The 17,297-nt window shown below is 43.7% G+C and overlaps 1 long non-coding RNA gene across 1 annotated transcript; it reads left to right on the forward strand.

The window, feature by feature from the left end:
• The first annotated feature begins 293 nt into the window (after window positions 1-293).
• Window positions 294-17,058, forward strand: LOC130839976 (uncharacterized). Its single transcript, XR_009049942.1, has 3 exons — window positions 294-410; window positions 14,592-14,769; window positions 15,703-17,058. It is a non-coding gene; the product is annotated as an uncharacterized LOC130839976 (long non-coding RNA).
• The last annotated feature ends 239 nt before the right edge of the window (window positions 17,059-17,297 follow it).

The following is a 17,297-nucleotide window of genomic DNA, read 5'->3' on the forward strand; positions in this document are numbered from 1 at the left end:
GTGTTCCTAGATAGAAAAACCCAATATTATAAAAAGACCATGTCTCTCTGAATCTATAAATTTAGCTAAATTCCTATCAAAATCAAAAAAATATTTTTAATGGCAAAGTGATTGTAAAGTTCATCTGGAAAAATGAATATAAAAATTCAAACCAAGGAATTAGGTTTCTAGCCACTATGCTGCAGGGGGAAAGAGAATTTCTCCCCAATTAGGGTGCCCTAAGGGAGCATTTTTCAGCCTTTGTAAATCCACGGCACTGTTTGTTATATAAAAATCCATCTCTCATTCTCGTTTCCATCCTAGCCCACCTGTCTCTCCCACTGAATGCATGGAGCAGCTATCTCGGAAAGGAAAGCATAACAGGAAGATCAGGGAAGGAAAGGAGAAATCCAAGTACCACCAAACTGGCAGTAAGTTTACTGTTTCTCCCCTCCCTGGTGTCTCCTGGCTGGACTCCAAGCAGACAGAATCCTGGACCTGCATACCATGCAGGCAGAAAGAGCTCGCGGAGAAGCTGTCTGTTTCTGGTCCTGGGACGGGCCTACGTAGGCCAGAGAGAGGCGAGGAGGTCCCTGTTTGTTGCTTCCCTCCTCTCCCACCCCAGCCCCTCGGCAGTCCCACTGCAGCAGTGGCTGTCGCAGCCAGGCAGGTGCCTAAAAATTTCAGCAGAAGTGTGGTCCCAACAGCAAGAGACTGATGCCCATTGCTTTCTCTTGCTCTCTGGGTTTTCTCATTTGACGTCTTGAGGTGATAATATTTTGTTAATAGAACTGTGACACCAGAGGGAAATCAAAACCGTGGGAATGAAGGAAGAGAGACAGAAATGGGAAATATTTGGATAGACTGTTTCTCATCTTAAGCTTTTTATAACACGTATAATCAGTTAAAACATAACATTGTCTGATGGGGTCTTCAGTGAATATAGGTGTAAAACATGAAAATTAAAGAGGAAGGGTCAAGAGATCTATATGATAGTAAGATTTCTACATTTCACTTAAATGATAAAATATTAATCCCAAACAACTATGAAAAGTTAAGTATTTTGTAGTTGCTAGAGAGACCACCTGCACACACACACAAATTACACAAAAGATATATTTTAAAACTCAATAGGTAATTAAAGTGGAATATTAAAAATATTCAAATAATCCAAAAGAAGACAGGAAAGGAAAAACAGGAATGAAAAACATAGGGAACAAAGAGAAAACAAAAAATGGTAGACCTACATCCAATCATACCAACAATTACATAAAGGTCTAAATATGCTAATTAAAAGACAGATTGTCAGAACGTAAAAATACCCACCACCCAACCATATGTGTTTTATAAGAAACCCATATAAAATAAGTAGTATAGGTTAAAAATAAAAGAAAAAAAGAAAAATACACCATGTAAATACTAATAAAAAGAAATTTGGAGTAGCTATATACTATCAGACAAAATAGACTTCAGAGCGAGAAAACTTAACAGGAATAAACAGGGATGTTGCATAATGATAACAGTGTCAAGTTGCAGAGAAGTCCTGACAATCCTAAATGGCTGTGAACCTAACAACACATCTTCAACACACGTGAAGCAAAGACTGACAGAACTGAAAGGAGAAATGGCGAGCCCGCAAGCACAGTTGTAGACTTTAACGCTCACTCCTTTCTCAGTAACCAATAGAACAAATAGACCATATTCCAGGTCATGAAACAAATCTGAACAGATTCTGAAGAACTGAAATCATACCAACTATGATCTCTGACTGTAAGGAATTAAGCCAGAAATCAATCACCAGAACATCTCCAATTCCTTGAAATTAAATAGCGTACTTCTAAGTAATCCATAGGTCGAAGGGAGAAGTCTCGAAGGATACTGGAAAACGAGAACTTAGAAAATACTTGAAACTGAACAAAAATGAGAATATCGTATTATATGATATGTAACATGTCAAAATGTATAGATGCAACTAAACCAAAGCTTTGATGGAAATTTATATTCCATAGTTATTTTAAAGAAAGGTTTCAATCACCTAAATTTCAAACTTAACTAGGAAAATAAGAGAAAAACCTAGAGCAAGCAAAAGGAAGAAAATTATGCTGAAAGAAGCCACTTCCAAAATGTTACAAACTATGATTCCATTTACATGACATTATGGAAAAGGCAAAACTGTAAGAATGGAAGACAAAGCAGTGGTTTCCAGGGACTGGGATGGAGGCAGGATTCAACTACAGGGAAGCATGAGGGAATTTTGGAGAAATGGTGGAACAGTTTGGAATCCTGATTGTGGTGGTAGTTACATGAATCTATATATGTGGGTCTTCCCTGGTGACGCAGTGGTTAAGAATCTGCCTGCCAATGCAGAGGACACGGGTTCAAGCCCTGGTCCGGGAAGATCCCACATGCTGCAGAGCAGCTAAGCCCGTGCACCACAACTACTGAGCCTGCGCTCCAGAGCCCACGAGCCACAACTACTGAAGTCCACACGCCTACAGCCCGTGCTCCTCAACAAGAGAAGCCACTGAAATGAGAAGCCCTCGCACCGCAACGAACAGTAGCCCCGCTCTCCACAACTAGAGAAAGCCCACACACAGCAACAAAGACCCAACGCAGCCAATAAATAAATAAATAAAATTTTTTAAAAAATAAATGAATCTATATATGTGACAGAACGCGTAATACAGAATACTCCCCCAAATGTCTATATAATTTTTAAAAATCTCTCTCTCTCCCTCACACACACATACACACACACACACACACAATATACTCTCTTGATCTCGATTTCCCGCTGTACAGACTGTATCTGTGTACCACTGGGTACACATAGCCAATAGTGTGCCAGGTACAGTGGCACTAAATATATTTTTAAAATATATTTTAAAAGATGGGAGTTTATCTTATGCCTAATTATAATGGTGATAATCAACATTTATTGGCTGCTTTTTATTTGCCAAGCACAAAAAAGATCCTAGATGCATTATATTAATGCATTTCTAACGCTTAAACCATCCTATTATAAACAAGAATATATTTTGTAGCTATTTGTATTACTTAAACATTTTAACTCTTTTCAGTTTTCTGATTCTTCTGGCAAACACTTTTTTTTAATTGAGATATTGTTGATGTACAATATTATATAAGTTTCAGGTGTACAACATAAGTGATTCACAATTTTTAAAGGTTATACTCCATTTATAGTTATTGCAAAATATTGGCTGTATTCCCTGTGCTGTGTAATATATCCTTGTGGCTTATTTATTTCATACATAGTTTGTACCTCTTAATCTCCTACTCCTGCTTTGCCCCTCCCCCATTCCATCTCCCAACTGGTAACCACTATTTTGTTCTCTATATCTGTGAATCTGTTTCTTTTTGTTATATTCACTAGTTGGCAAACCTTCTTAAAAGTATATATACAAGCCACAGCATGTCTTGGAAACTCAAATTGCAAACTATAGCAATGTAGCTGGATGGCCAGCAGATGGAGACAGAGAATGCAAAATGATTCAGACTCAGGCTTTTACCAAAGCTGTGTTTCTCAAGCTCAGGAGGTGCAGCACCTGGATTTCAGGTTGCTCTCATTAAAGCACTGTTTCTCAAACCTGGTTGCACATTGGCATTACTTGGGGAACTTATAAAAACATTCTGATTCTGAGTTTAGTGGTCTGGGGTACTTTTGCCATCGAGGGTGTTTAAAATCTGCACAAATGATTCTAATTACAGCAAAGTTTCAGACCCACTACTTTAGAACACACACCAACAAGAGGTTTCAAGCTGGCATGTTTCAGAATCACCTGGAGAACTTGTGAAAAACAGGTACCCAGGCTGTCGTAGCCTTCACTCTTTGGAAAACCAGTGCATACTGAAATATTGACGTATCAACTTAAGACAGTTATGTATATAATCAGGGCTAAATCTGATACAGCCTCAAACTAGATTCTATTATATCAGAGTAAGTTCAGGCATCAAATGTTTAAGAAAATTTTATAGGAGAAAAGTTTTAATTGAGAAAACGCTAACCATAAACTCAGTTTTTCCCCTGGAAATGGAGAGATGCGCGGGTCACCCCTAGACTGTCTTGTATAAAACAAGAGCAGGTATCCAAGACTGGGCCAGCAGGTTCCTTGTCCAAGAACCACAGCCTGCGCATGGTGTCAGGTTCCAGAAGTTTAGAGTCACGTTCGGTCATTCGGTGGAAGGGCATCAGGAAAAACTAGGGCTGCTCAGGCAGCCGGAGTCCCAGCCTGGGTGAGTAGGCTCCCCCAGTTTTTTTCCACTTTCTTCCACTTTAATATTAGAGCCATCATAGATTCATTTTCTAAATAACATTTATTGATATTCCTTATTATACAAGTAACGAATCTTCATTGTGGAACGTTAGGAGAAAACAAAACAATAAATGTATGTAAGTAAAAATGACCTGAGGTAATCACTATTAGCATTTTGATATGTTTCATGATATATGATACATGCCTACGTGTGAGTATACACTATACATGTGGGCTCACACGCTTTCAGTTATGTGTGTGTGCACGCAAACACTTCCAGATATATTGTGGGAGATTAGTCCACCAAATTGTGATCACAACCCGCGTGCTTTCTCGTAGCCTGCTATTTTACTTAATAATCACGAGCACTCAGTATTCTTCTAAAACACGACTAGTGATTTGATAACCGTCCATCGTGTCAGTGTTCCGTAATTTATCCAGTTTTCTGTGGGACATTGTCTCCGTTGTTTGTTGATTTATATGCACTCTTTCATAGGTGTTAGAATTTTATCGGGATGTGTGGTGTGAGGCAGAGATGGAACTGTGTGCCTTCCCGAGCAGCCAGCCAGGTGTCCACACCACCGATGCGGTAATCATGCTGTCCTTGCCCCGGCTCTGCCATGCCTCCTTGCTCAGATACCCCAGTCTCATATTCCTGCAGGACTGTATGAGCTTCCTAGTCTCTTCATCCCGCGGCACCTCCCTCCTCGTGCTAGTCCCAAACTTCTTTAACTCTTGGGCTTCATAGCAGGAAGTTCAGTAGCCAGATGACCCACCACCAGACAAGACTGGTTCTGCCCTGCTTTCCTGACTAGACAGGGCTTAACTCCACATTTTGCTTGGGAATCTCAGATGCAGCTAATTGTTACTGACCATTTAGTATTGACCCTTAAACACCTTCTGTTTAAGAGGAAATGAATATAAGCTGTAAGAGGAAGAAAAGAGGTTTTTTTCCATTTAACAAGTGTCCATGAAGTATTTTTTTCTAGAAAGCCTGGCCTCTGGCCATCTTTGTTCTGTGGAGTCCTTGCCGGGCCAGGAAGGCCTGGTCCTCCTCCACCTCTGGGTCTCCCAGGGTGTTGACAGGAGAGATGGTGAGTGGGCCAGTGGCCATTCTGGGAATGAGCCTGAGGCACTGCAGGCTGACACTGGAACACAGGCTCCACCTTTGCGGGAGGCCACCTGGTACATGACCTCACTGGCCTTGATCACCCTCTATCCCCATGGCCCACAGTCTCCAGTTCTGGCATCAGTCCCCTCTGGCCCTAAGGCCAGGTCCTCGCCTCTTCCTGAAACCATGACAACAGTCTCCAAGAGGGCCCTTGATCACTGGCAGGTCTGCCGGGCTCTGGTCTCCTTTCTCACCCCGCTTAACCCATTCTCCGAACTGCCGGCCACCAAGCTGGCTCTCCGGGGCCTTCATCAACCCCTTCAGGTAGCTTACAAGAGCCTTCATGGCTTCTCCCCCACCTCCCTGTCATCAGCAGCCCCTGACCCACGCAACCCCTGACCCACACAACCCCTCATGGGCTTCAGCTATGTGGGCTCCTGCATGCCCAGACCTTGGTTCAGCTCTTCAGATTGCACTGCAGTCTGTACACTGCAAGTCTCAGCAGACACGTGCGCCCTTTCCTCTGGGAGGCCTTTCCTGAGCACCTGTGAAATGGGGATGTTTGCAGTGTCAGCTCGTAGGGTCAGTAGCCGAGCACTGAGAGGACCTAACCGAAGGCCAGCTCTTACCGTGCTCTCTGTTTGCATCGCTCACCACACTGGACCACAGTCGGCTGTTTATGTGGCTGTCTTCTGGCTGGACTGGGAGCTCCTTGAGAGTTAGCATTCTGTCTCACCTACCTTTCTATCCCCCTCCCCCTCACCTGGCACCAGGCCATGCCTACAGCAGGCTCTCAGCAAGTGTCTGTTGAATGAACTGTGGAGGTATGAAATATCCCCATTTTACAGTCAGAAAACTGAGGCCTACAGAGGGGAGAGTGACTTGCCCCAGATGGCACTGCTAGTCAGAGCAAGAGCTGAGCTCAGGTCTGGGAGACTCCTTGGTCCAGTGCTGTTGCTGCTGCACTGCTATCGCCTGGAGTATGCAGAGGCCAGATATAGAAAAAATGAAAATATGAAGAGGAGTTATTTTCAAGTTTGTTGTTTTTTGCTGTGTTTGGCTGTGATCTCCCCAGCTGTGGTTTTCCTAACAACTCAGGCCCTAAGAGGAAGACTTCACACAGCTTTGCTCTCAGGTGGGGCAGGCTGTGACATTGGAAGTAACAGCAGCCTTCAGGGCCACCTGGTCCACCCCGCCTCACCCCTTTACCTCAAAGGGGACCATGAACCCAGGAGGGGAAGCGAGTCACCCCCAGTCACGTGGCTGACAGCAGAGCTGGATTCCCTTTTCAGTGCTCCTCTTATTCATGGGAAGTAAAGTGGCATCAGTGTAGGCAGAGCAGCAGAAAAAAGCCTGGTGGTTTACAGGGTAAATGCTCCCTGGTGGCCTCCAGCACCAGCAGTCAAGGCCTGCAGCCTCCAACAGGTCCCCCCAGAGACAGCGCAGCCCATGCCAGGAGGGGAGGCCCAGGAAAGCTGAGCGGACAGAGTGTCTGCAGTCCAGGCCCCACCCAGAGGGACGGTTCCGCCTGTGCTCTGTGCTGACTGTGGACGTGCCATACTCTCTATAGCGTCTCCAGAGGAGGGCAGTTAACTTCTTGAGCCTGGAGGTTCGTGGCCAAAGACGGGACAAGGGACATTCTACCCCACTGGGGCCCTTTGAAAGTGGATGTATGTGATTTATCTCTGCACTGGGGCACTTTGCCTTTAGCTGCAGAAGGACTGTCCCACCCAGCCCCCTCTTTCCTGCCAATACCTGTTGGCACCAGGCCCATGGCTAGAGAAATAAAACACGTGAGGCTCGAGACGGGAAATGCCGCTGGGTGTGGCCGCGGTGTGGAAGATGTGTGGGCTCACCGGGCCAGGTAGGGTGCTAAGCAGAGCCTCTGGCTGCCCCTGGATTACTGTTGGGACTCAGGAGTGTATGGCTGGGCGGTTGGTAGGACTGCCTCCCTGGTCCCTGCCCTAAGTGGGCCAGTAGGCTTTCACCCCTTCACGCCTTCATTCATCGCCCTTCTCACCAACACAGACAGACAGACACCATCCACTGTGTGTCAGCAGGTGGAGGGTACAAAGATGAACGACATACCAGCCCTGGCCTCGAGGCGCTCACAGACCTGAGGCCAGTGAACTCAATGTGACAGTCAGTGTGGGAAGGGAAGGCTGCCCAAAGGGAGACTCGCTCAGCACTGAGCCAGGTCCCCAGGGAAGCGTCAGGGAAGACTTCCCAGAGGAGGGTGAAAAGATAGGAAGATGCTCTCAGAAGTGGCACGGAGGCGTGGCCAGCGGGCACACGGAGGAAAGTGTGTGAGGCTCAGCTCGGCCGGGCATGCCAGTGCCCTGAGTCAGGGAGGGAAAGGAGGCAAGATCAGGAGGTAGGTAGATGGATGTACCCATCCTAGGGAGTTCAGATTACATTGTGAGGGAGCCAAAGAGGGGTTCGAGAAGTGTGCAGGTAACACAATCAGATTTGCTTTAGAAAAAGCACTCAGGTGGGAGGGTGGTGATTGGAGGGAAAGAGGCACCATGGTTCTCCCACTAGGCTGTCCGTTGTAACCACCTGGGGAGCTTTAGAAAGGCTGATGCCTGGGTCGGCCTCCAGAGAGGCTGCAGTGACTGGTCTGGGGTGTGGCCTGGGCACCGGGATGGTGAAACTCCTTCTCCCTGTGACTCCCATGTGCAGTTGCGGCATCTCGGCTAGGAGGCACGGTGGCTGTCCAGGTAAGAAGTGGAGAGGCAGTTCCCGGAGATGGAGGAGGGCACACTCTCAGGAGGAAGAACCACAGCCTGTGGTGGTTGGTCGGATGTGGATCCTTAGAGAAAAGAAGGAGAAAACAGGCAGCTCCTCCAAAGGTTAAACACAGAGTTCTTGTATAGCCCAGCAACTTAGATACACACCCAAGAGAAATGAAAACATGTTCGCAAAAAACTTGCATGCAGATGTTCATGCAGCACTATTCATGATAGCCAAAAAGTAGAAGCACCCCAAATGTCCATCAACTGATGAAGGGACAAGTAAGATGTGGTAAATGGTTACAACAGGGTATTATTCCATTAAAAGAGGAATGATGTGCTTATACATGCTCCAACATGAATAGACCCTGAACACACCATGCTGAGTGAAAGAAATCAGTAACAAAGGAACCATATGTACACATACTGTATGATTCCATTTATATGAAATGTCCAGAAAAGGCAAATCTATAGAGACAGAAAGTAGACTAGTGGTTGCCTAGGACTGGGAGGGAAAGGTGAGATGGGAAGTTGATGGTTAGGGGGTGTGGGTGGGTTTTTGGGGGGGGTGGGGTGGGGATAATCAAAGTATTCTAAAACTGATGGTGGTGATGGGAACACAACTGATTCCTAAAAGCCATTGAATTTTACACTTTAGAAGGTTGGATTCTAGGGCAAGTGGATTATAATCTCAATAAAACTTTAAGAGAGAAGGGAGGTGTGAGGACTGCCAATTTTCCTCTGAGGAGGTCGGGAGCCTTGAGAGGGCGGTGAGCAGAGCAGTACCATGGCCCCACTACCTTGTACAAGATTGCCTCTAGTTCTAGTTTCTCAGCCTCGATGCTATTGACATTCGGGGTGGGATAATTCTTCATTATGCAGACTGCCCTGTGTATGTGAGATGTTTAGCAATGTCCCTGATCTCTATTGGTGCCAGGAGGACCATCCTCCACTCTTGTGTGACAACCAAAAAACATCTCCAGCCACTGCCAAACATCCCCTGGGGGGCAAAAGTGCCCCGTTGAGAACCACTGCTGTAGTGGGAGCGTGTGCAGGGAGTACACGTCGCTGTGGGAGGCTGCAGGGGGACCATGCACAGGGAGTGAGACCTTTACGTGGAGACGTCCGTTGAGCAAACAAGTGGGGCTGGAGCACCCAAAAAAGTCTGGCAGCTTCACTGACTTCAGACCTGGAGGCCATTGTAATGAATGTCACAGAAAAACAAAACAAAACAAAACAAAAAAACGCAAAACCCAAAGAGCTGGTTCAATTTAATTTTACGTTTTGAGCAAGTATTATGCTAAAGGCATCAGGGCAGATACCAAGATAAGTAAAATGAGCTTCTGACCCCCACCTCACAAACACTGAAACCTCTCAGTCAAGGCAATAGTGTGGTATAGAATGCTCTGGAACTGCAGGAAAGGGAGAGTAAATCCAACTTGTTCAGGAGGGAAATTCCATCAATAGGCAAAATATTTCTTGACTGTCTTCTATATACTAGGCAGTTTCACTCACATTGTCTCAGTCTTTACAACTGTGAAGTAAATATTCCCCTCCTACTTTTTTTTACAGATTAGGAAACTGAGGCTCAAAAAGGCTGAGTAACATATTCACAGTCACCCTGTGCGGGACAGAGCGGGAGCTTGAACACAGGCTGTTTAATGCCAGAGTGCAATGCTGGCTTCCAGAAGCTTGTAGGTGTGAAGCATTGCAGAGTTTGTCGGGCAGCTTGGGGGTAACGTGAAACAGTGAATCAAAGCAGGCAGAGGTGACTGCTTGGGCAAGTCTTGGAAGGGGAAAGAGGAACAGGGATTTGGGGACAGGATGTTTTCTTGGAGCACAGAACTTGTTTTAGTGGAAAACTGTTTCAGAACAGAGCACAGGAAAGCTAGGACACGGCCAGGTGAAAAGGAGAGGCTCCAATATTGTGGTGAGCAGGTTTGCGTTTTATTCTTTTGGCACCGAGGAGACAAATAATGAAAACTTTGACTTAGGAAAAAAGGTTAAAGACCAACTTATCTCAGATGTATCTTGCTCTTAAGTTTGAAGGCTGCTATGCTCTGTCTCACCTACAAGACACAAACACACCTCCACAAGTTAGCACAGAGACTCCCAAGAAGGGTTATCTGGTGTCAACAGATGCACCCCCGGAGGTAACTGATGACACAGTAAAATCTGGAACCCTAATGAAAAGTTTTATTTCCCTAAAAGTTTTCATCAAATTACATTCACTGAAATGTAATGACAATTATCAAGACTAAACCACATCCCAGAAAGCATCTAGGTGTAATCATGAGGTGCTCTTGGTGTATTTATAAAGCAAATTTAGAAGAGCTTCAAGGAAGCTAGACCTTTAATTTTATCTGAATTTTTATCATAAATCTGCTGCTTATTGTGCAGTTTCTGTGGTTCTGCAAAGAAGTGATTGCTATTTTTTTTTTTTAGCTGTGCTACTTGGCTTGCAGGATCTCACTTTCCTGACCAGGGACTGAACCTGGGCCATGGCAGTGAAAGGGAGACACTGCAGTGGGAGGAGAGGGGACAGCAAGTGCACATAGCATTTCTCAGCCTCCCTGACAGCTCAGGAGTCACCTCCTCCAGGAAGCCTTTATTAACCAGTCCTATGCCTTATCCCTCAACGTCCATGCAGCATCTGGATTAATTATATATTAATCAATAACTCTATTACTGCTGGTCTATCCCTCCATCTCACCCCTGCACACAAAAACATACACATGCAAGAATGTGACCCTTCCCAATAAGACACAAGAGTGGTTTACTTACCTTTGTATCCCCAGGACCTAGCACAATGTCTGGCATGTGATAGGTGATCAAAAAACAATTAAAACATACTTGGAAAACTATAAGAGATTGATGAAAGAAATTGAAGATGACACAAACAGATGGAAAGATATACTGTGTTCATGGATTGGAAGAATTAATATTGTTAAAATGACCATGCTACCCAAGGTAATCTACAGATTCAGTGTGATCCATATCAAAATACCAATGGCATTTTTCACAGAACTGGAACAAATAGTTCTACAATTTGTATGGGACCACAAAAAGACCCTGAATAGTCAAAATCATCTTAAGAAGGAAGAACAAAACAGGGGGTATCATGATCCCTGATTTCAAACTATGCTACAAAGCTACAGTAATCAAAACAACGTGGTACTGACACAAAACCAGGTACATAGATCCATGGAACCAAACAAAGAGCCCAGAAATGAACCCACATTTATATGGGTAATTAATCTATGACAAAGGAGACAAGAATATACAATGGGGAAAAGACAGCCTCTTCAATAAATGATGTTGGGAAAACTGGACAACTACCTGCAAAATAATCAAACTGGACTACTTTCTCACACGATGCACAAAAACAAACTCACAATAGATTAATGACTTAAACATAAGACCTGAAACCATAAAACTTCTAGAAGAAAATAAAGGCAGTATTTTTTGGATATGTCTCCTCAGGCAAGGAACACAAGAACAAAAATAAACAAATGAGACTACATCAAACAAAAAAGCTTTTACACAGCAAAGGAGGCTATCAACAAAATGAAAAGTCCACCTCCTGAATGGAAGGAGATATTTGCAAACAAAATATCTGACAAGGGGTTAATACCCAAAATATCAAAGAACTCTTACAACTCAACTTCATAAAAAACAACCCAATTTAAAAATGGGCAGAGGACCTGAATAGACATGCTTCCAAAAGAGATATACAAGGCCAATAAACACATGAAAAGATGTTCAACACTACTAATCATCAGGGAAATGCAAATCAAAACCACAATGATATTCCACCTCACACCTCTCAGAGTGGCTTTCATCAGAAAGACGACAAATAACAAGTGTTGGCCAGGATGTGGAGAAAAGGGAATCTTCATTCACTGTTGGTGGAAGTGTAAATTTGTGCCACCACTGTGGAAAACAGTATGGAGATTCCTCAAAAAATCAACAGTTGTTGATCCCTTTACATGAAGGGAGAATCACATACGGTGAAGTTCATGACACGTACTTTTTGAGCCAAAGTATGAGCACTCATGGGCCTAGATGTGAAGAACACTTGCTCTTGGTTGGTGAGGGGCTGGTCAGACCCTCACCAGCAGGAGGTGGTGAAGTTGGGTAACTGGCCTGAAGTGACGGAGTCTGAGCAATTTCCAATAACAAGCCCACCTTATGTACACAAACCCAAGTGTGTCCCATCACATGAGTTCAGATCAGAGTACTTTCAGGTCCCCATGCTTTTGGAAAAAGTTTAGCAATGTGTATCCCAAAAGTCTGAAAAATCTTCCCACCTAGGCCTACCACTTCTGGAATTATTGTAAGGAAACCATCCAAAATGCAGGCAACACCTACTGTGTAGCACAGGGGACTCTACTCAGTACTCTGTAATAACCTATATGGGACAAGAATCTAAAAAAGAGTGGATATATGTGTATGTATAACTGATTCACTTTGCTGTACATCTGAAACTAATGCAACATTGTAAATCAACTATACTCCAATAAAAAATTAAACAAACAGGGACTTTCTAGGTGGCACAATGGTTAAGAATCTGCCTTCCAATGCAGGGGACACAGGTTCAATCCCTGCTCCAGGAAGATCCCACATGCCTCAGAGCAGCTAAGCCCATGTGCCACCACTATTGAGCCTGCGCTCTAGAGCCCATGAGCCACAACTGTAGAGCCCACGTGCTGCAAGTATTGAAGCCCATGAACCTAAAGCCAGTGCTCCACAACTAGAGAAGCCACCACAGTGAGGAGCCCGCGCACCACAATGAAAAGTAGCCCCCACTTGCCACAACTAAAGAAAGCCCATGTGTGGCAACAAAGACCCAATGCAGCCAATAAATTAATTAATTTTTTAAAATTAAACAAAACAAAATGCAGGCAAATCAAGATGCATAAAGCTATCCATCACATTTTAATGGACAAAACCGGAAATAACCCAGGTGTAAAACAGCTGGGGAATGGTTAAATCCACGATGGGACTTCACTATGGTAAAGACCTTGCAACCATTTAAAATGTTTATGAAGCGTTTTGAATGGTGTGGGGACAAATATATGTTATAAGGTTAAGGAAATAAAATAGGCTACAAAAATTAAACTTATGCATTATAACAACAGCTCTGTTGGTGCACTGAGGAAGAAAAACTTTCCAATATATTAGGAGTGGTTATTTCTGAGTAGAGAGACAATAAGTGGTTTTTCATTCTACTCTATATATTTTTTAAAAAATTTTGTCCTTTCTTTCTACATGTTTTTGTGTAGTTCCAAGTTTTACACAAGTGATCAGGAAAAGGGTAACATTTATTTAAAAAGAAAAACAAAAAAAAGACCAAAAGCTGAGTTACCCAGTAGATCCAAATGGCATTATAAGCACTACTGTGGTGTCCAGAGGAACCTCCTCTATCTGAATGGTGCCAGTTTGGGCTGGGGAATGCCACCCACCAAACCCCAGGGACTACCTGCCCTATTTTGTAATATCTGCGTAGAACACACATTATTTGTTAATAATTTTATAGAAATCAACTCAGTTTTCTAAACTTAAATAAGTGTATTTTAAGATAAATTTTTAACTACTCTAAAATGGAAAAATAATATCACTTTCCAATCATGGAAAGTAACCACAAAAATAAATACAATTAAGCAAAACAATATTATCAAATTCTAGACTGGTAAAGATTCTGAGCTTGAGCCCTTTTTCTCTCTCTATTTAATAAAAAGTGGGAGCAGAGGGGAGAGTGTTGTCAGGGAGAAAGGGACAGATTAGCAAAGGTTTGAGAGTTATTAAAAATGTCCTAGCCCATCAACAGACCCCTTAAAGGAATCAGAAAGATGGAAAGATAATTGAAGTGATCTTCTCCCTGGAGACTTTGTTTTTCATGACTTGACCAGGTAGCACCCAAACTGCCCACTATACCACATCCCAGGAGAAAGTGCCAGACAGTACTCCTAGCACCACTGGATCTCCCTCGGTCTGTGGCCGCTTGTCTCTCTGGTTTCAGGGTCAAGGACAGGTGTTTCTACCATGAACGCCTTTCCATTCCTCTTACAATTCCAAAGTCCTACTCTTGTTCAAGACTTTGGTTTCCATGCAATATTCCAATGCCTTCGTCATTTATTTGCAAAGCATGTTTCAGGGCTTGTAAAACCATAAACTTGCTGATGCTGTGCCAGTTCTGATCTGAAACAGGCCGGGCAAGTTTAAAAGGACAAAAAGATGCCACCAGTGCTGGGAAATGGTAGAGGCCAGATAAAAGCTTAGGGCACTTAAATTGACTCATTATACAGAGAGGAAACTGAGACGCAAGAGGAGGGTGGGACCCATGATCAGTGACAGAGTTGGGTTACAATCCGGGCCCCCGAATCGCAGTCCAATATCATCTCTCTGCTACACTCCATCTGAAGTTTGCTCAGAACTAAAGTCACTGTTTGCTTTTATCATGAGAGATTTGCTTACTTTGGAATCTCTTTCCAGCTGCAGGGCCAGAAACTAAAGTCAGAGACCAGTAAAGAAGAGATGGGTCCTCCTGCAATTGTTTCTCCTTGGTTCCTTTAAATATCAGTGGCCTCTCGTCTCCCTCTCCTGATTGACTCCCAGCTATGGGCTTGCTTGGCTCAAGGAAGAACCATGGATCTGTGAACCTCAGCAGAAGGTAGGGACCTCATCTCACTCGTTTAACCGACATCTAGAGAGACTCTCCATCTGCTAGTGTCCAGGTCCAGCTGCCTCATTCATAGAGGAGACTGAGTCCCAGAGAGGAAGGGTCACTTGCTTAGGGTCGCCCAGCTAGTAAGAGGCAGGGGTAGGCCTGGAATACAAATCCAAGGCTGGTGCTCACTTAAAAAAAAGTTTTTAAAATAAAATTCGCTTTCAAACTTGGACAAGCAGAACTATAGCATCCATGGGACCCTAAATAAAATTCATTTATATATCCATTCATTCAACAAATACTGACTGAGTGGGATAGGCCAGTGTAGATTGTTATGCCAGTATGTGATTGCCTGGCAGCACTAAGGAGCCGGCAAGGTTTGAGGTCGTGAATCTAAAGTGTGAGCAACCAGCCTGGCTGTACATTTTTCTCGAACCTCATTCAGGTACAGAAGGTCAGGTGCTAAGTGAGTAGAGAGTCAGATCTAACCAGGGTTGTGCTTTTGCCAAAGGAATGCGATAAAGGAAGGAGGTGAAAATTGAGGGGATGTAAAGAAGTGAATAAGCTGAAAAATCATAGGATTTAAAAGTGAATTTTATTATGAAAACTTTTTTTTTAAATTTCACACAATGAATTTTGAAACCAAGTTGTGATGCCCGACCAGGTTGAAATGGTAATATTGTCATCCTTGTTCAGAAGCTGTCTTGAGGGTGTTTGCCTGAGCAGTTTCAACTTGGAGACAGTGAAGGCTCTACTTGATTTAAATTGTTGTTTGAGCCAGTGCTCGACCTGAGAGCCTCAGGACTTTCCTTCCTCCGGAAGGAGCCTTTTGAGACAAATCTAGGGGTTAGTCCAAAGCTCAGGAGTTGCAACTCAACTTATAAAGCCCTTTTATAGTATTATTTGTATAAGTAAATAGTTGACTTCCTATTTCAGGGAAGGACGTGTTTGTCCTCAAAGACTGCCTCGTGTCCTGGGCAACCACTGGGGTGCCAGAAAACACAACTGCTCCTCTCCTGACGTTGTTTTGAAATAACCAGGGACCCTTCACCCACAAAAAATCCACCGCACACTGAAGCTGAAATACCAGCCACCCTGCTTCCCCCTCTCAGTTTTGTATTCTGTCTGTTCCCTACCTCATCGTAACACTTACTAAGAATCTGGCCTCCTTTCCACTCATTGCAGGTGCCAGCGCAGACAATCCGCATTACTTGGTTTTCATTGATGTCAGCAGTGGTAATGATTAAGTGGAAACACCCCACCCCATTCAAATGTCTCCGTCTTCCCTGCTGATCCCTATTGCAAGTGAAAGCACAGTGTTTCCTTCCCATATTCCTCCCAGGGCTTGTGGCTAGAGTGCAAGTGAGGTGAAACAGGGGAAAACAAATCCTCTTGACTCAAATCTCACCATCACCCTTCCAGCAGCTCCAAACGTCAGCATCCTCCCTACGTGGACACAGCAGTCTTTGGAAAAACTCAGAATGGATATTTTACTACCAAGTGGTACCAAACAATAACTGAAGACATAAGCAAAGCAGAAGTATATGCATATATAAAAGTGTACCAAGATGCACACTTCTGACGTGTTCTCTTTACGTAAATTGTGACCCAGGATAAAAATTTTAATAAAGCAGAATTCTAGAATCCTAACTAATGTAGGATCTGGGGGCGAGGGCCATCCAGAATGCTGTTACTCACTTTAAGAGTCCAATGTCCTGGGTGGCCTTTGACAAGAGGACATCAAAACAGTGAAGAATGATTGCTGATTGTTGTTTCAAGAAAAGAACAATAAAAGGTAAGGCACCCCCCATCACAGACACACGCACGCACGCACGCACGCACACACACACTTGCCCTCACATTCTCAATCCCTAGAAGAGATTTGAAAAAGAAAAGCCCAAGAAATTCCAAGCATGAATACCTCCCCAGATAAGACAGAAATGGAAGAAAACCAAACTTTTTAAAGTAAGCATTTTGATCTTCATGCAAACATGGAGTTAATCTTGGGACAGCTAAGCACAATTACACAGATGAATTCATGGTGTGAAATGGTCATTGAGCGTAGAGAATGTTAGTGCCAGTTCAGAGTCCAAGCTCTGTAGGGGTCATACCTGAATCTGCTGAGCTGAGCACATGGAAACCTCAGTGTGCATTCAGGCTTGACCACTCTTTTTAATTTATTTCAGAGTTGCTCACTGGGGTGGCCTTCAGGAAATGCAAATAGAATGTCCATCGCGGTGTTTAAAGACTGCAGGGTTTTGATGCGTGTTAAACTGAAAATATAAATAAAAATCTCTGGGCCTGTATTTACATGGATTAAAGTTGTTTTTAAGATTATGGTCTGATATTTATAATCCTTTACTTGTATTCCATTTTATGCATCTAGAGAGGACACAAGCTTGTATTCCATTTTATGCATCTAGAGAGGACACAAGCAAAACACTAGACTGGGAGTGATGGTACCCAGGTTCTGGTTCCACTTCTGTCCAAATTCTCCAGGAGTCCTAGGGTACTTCCTTCCTTGACTCTCG

This window comes from Hippopotamus amphibius, chromosome 17, assembly GCF_030028045.1.
Source record: "Hippopotamus amphibius kiboko isolate mHipAmp2 chromosome 17, mHipAmp2.hap2, whole genome shotgun sequence".
Lineage (NCBI taxonomy): Eukaryota > Metazoa > Chordata > Mammalia > Artiodactyla > Hippopotamidae > Hippopotamus > Hippopotamus amphibius.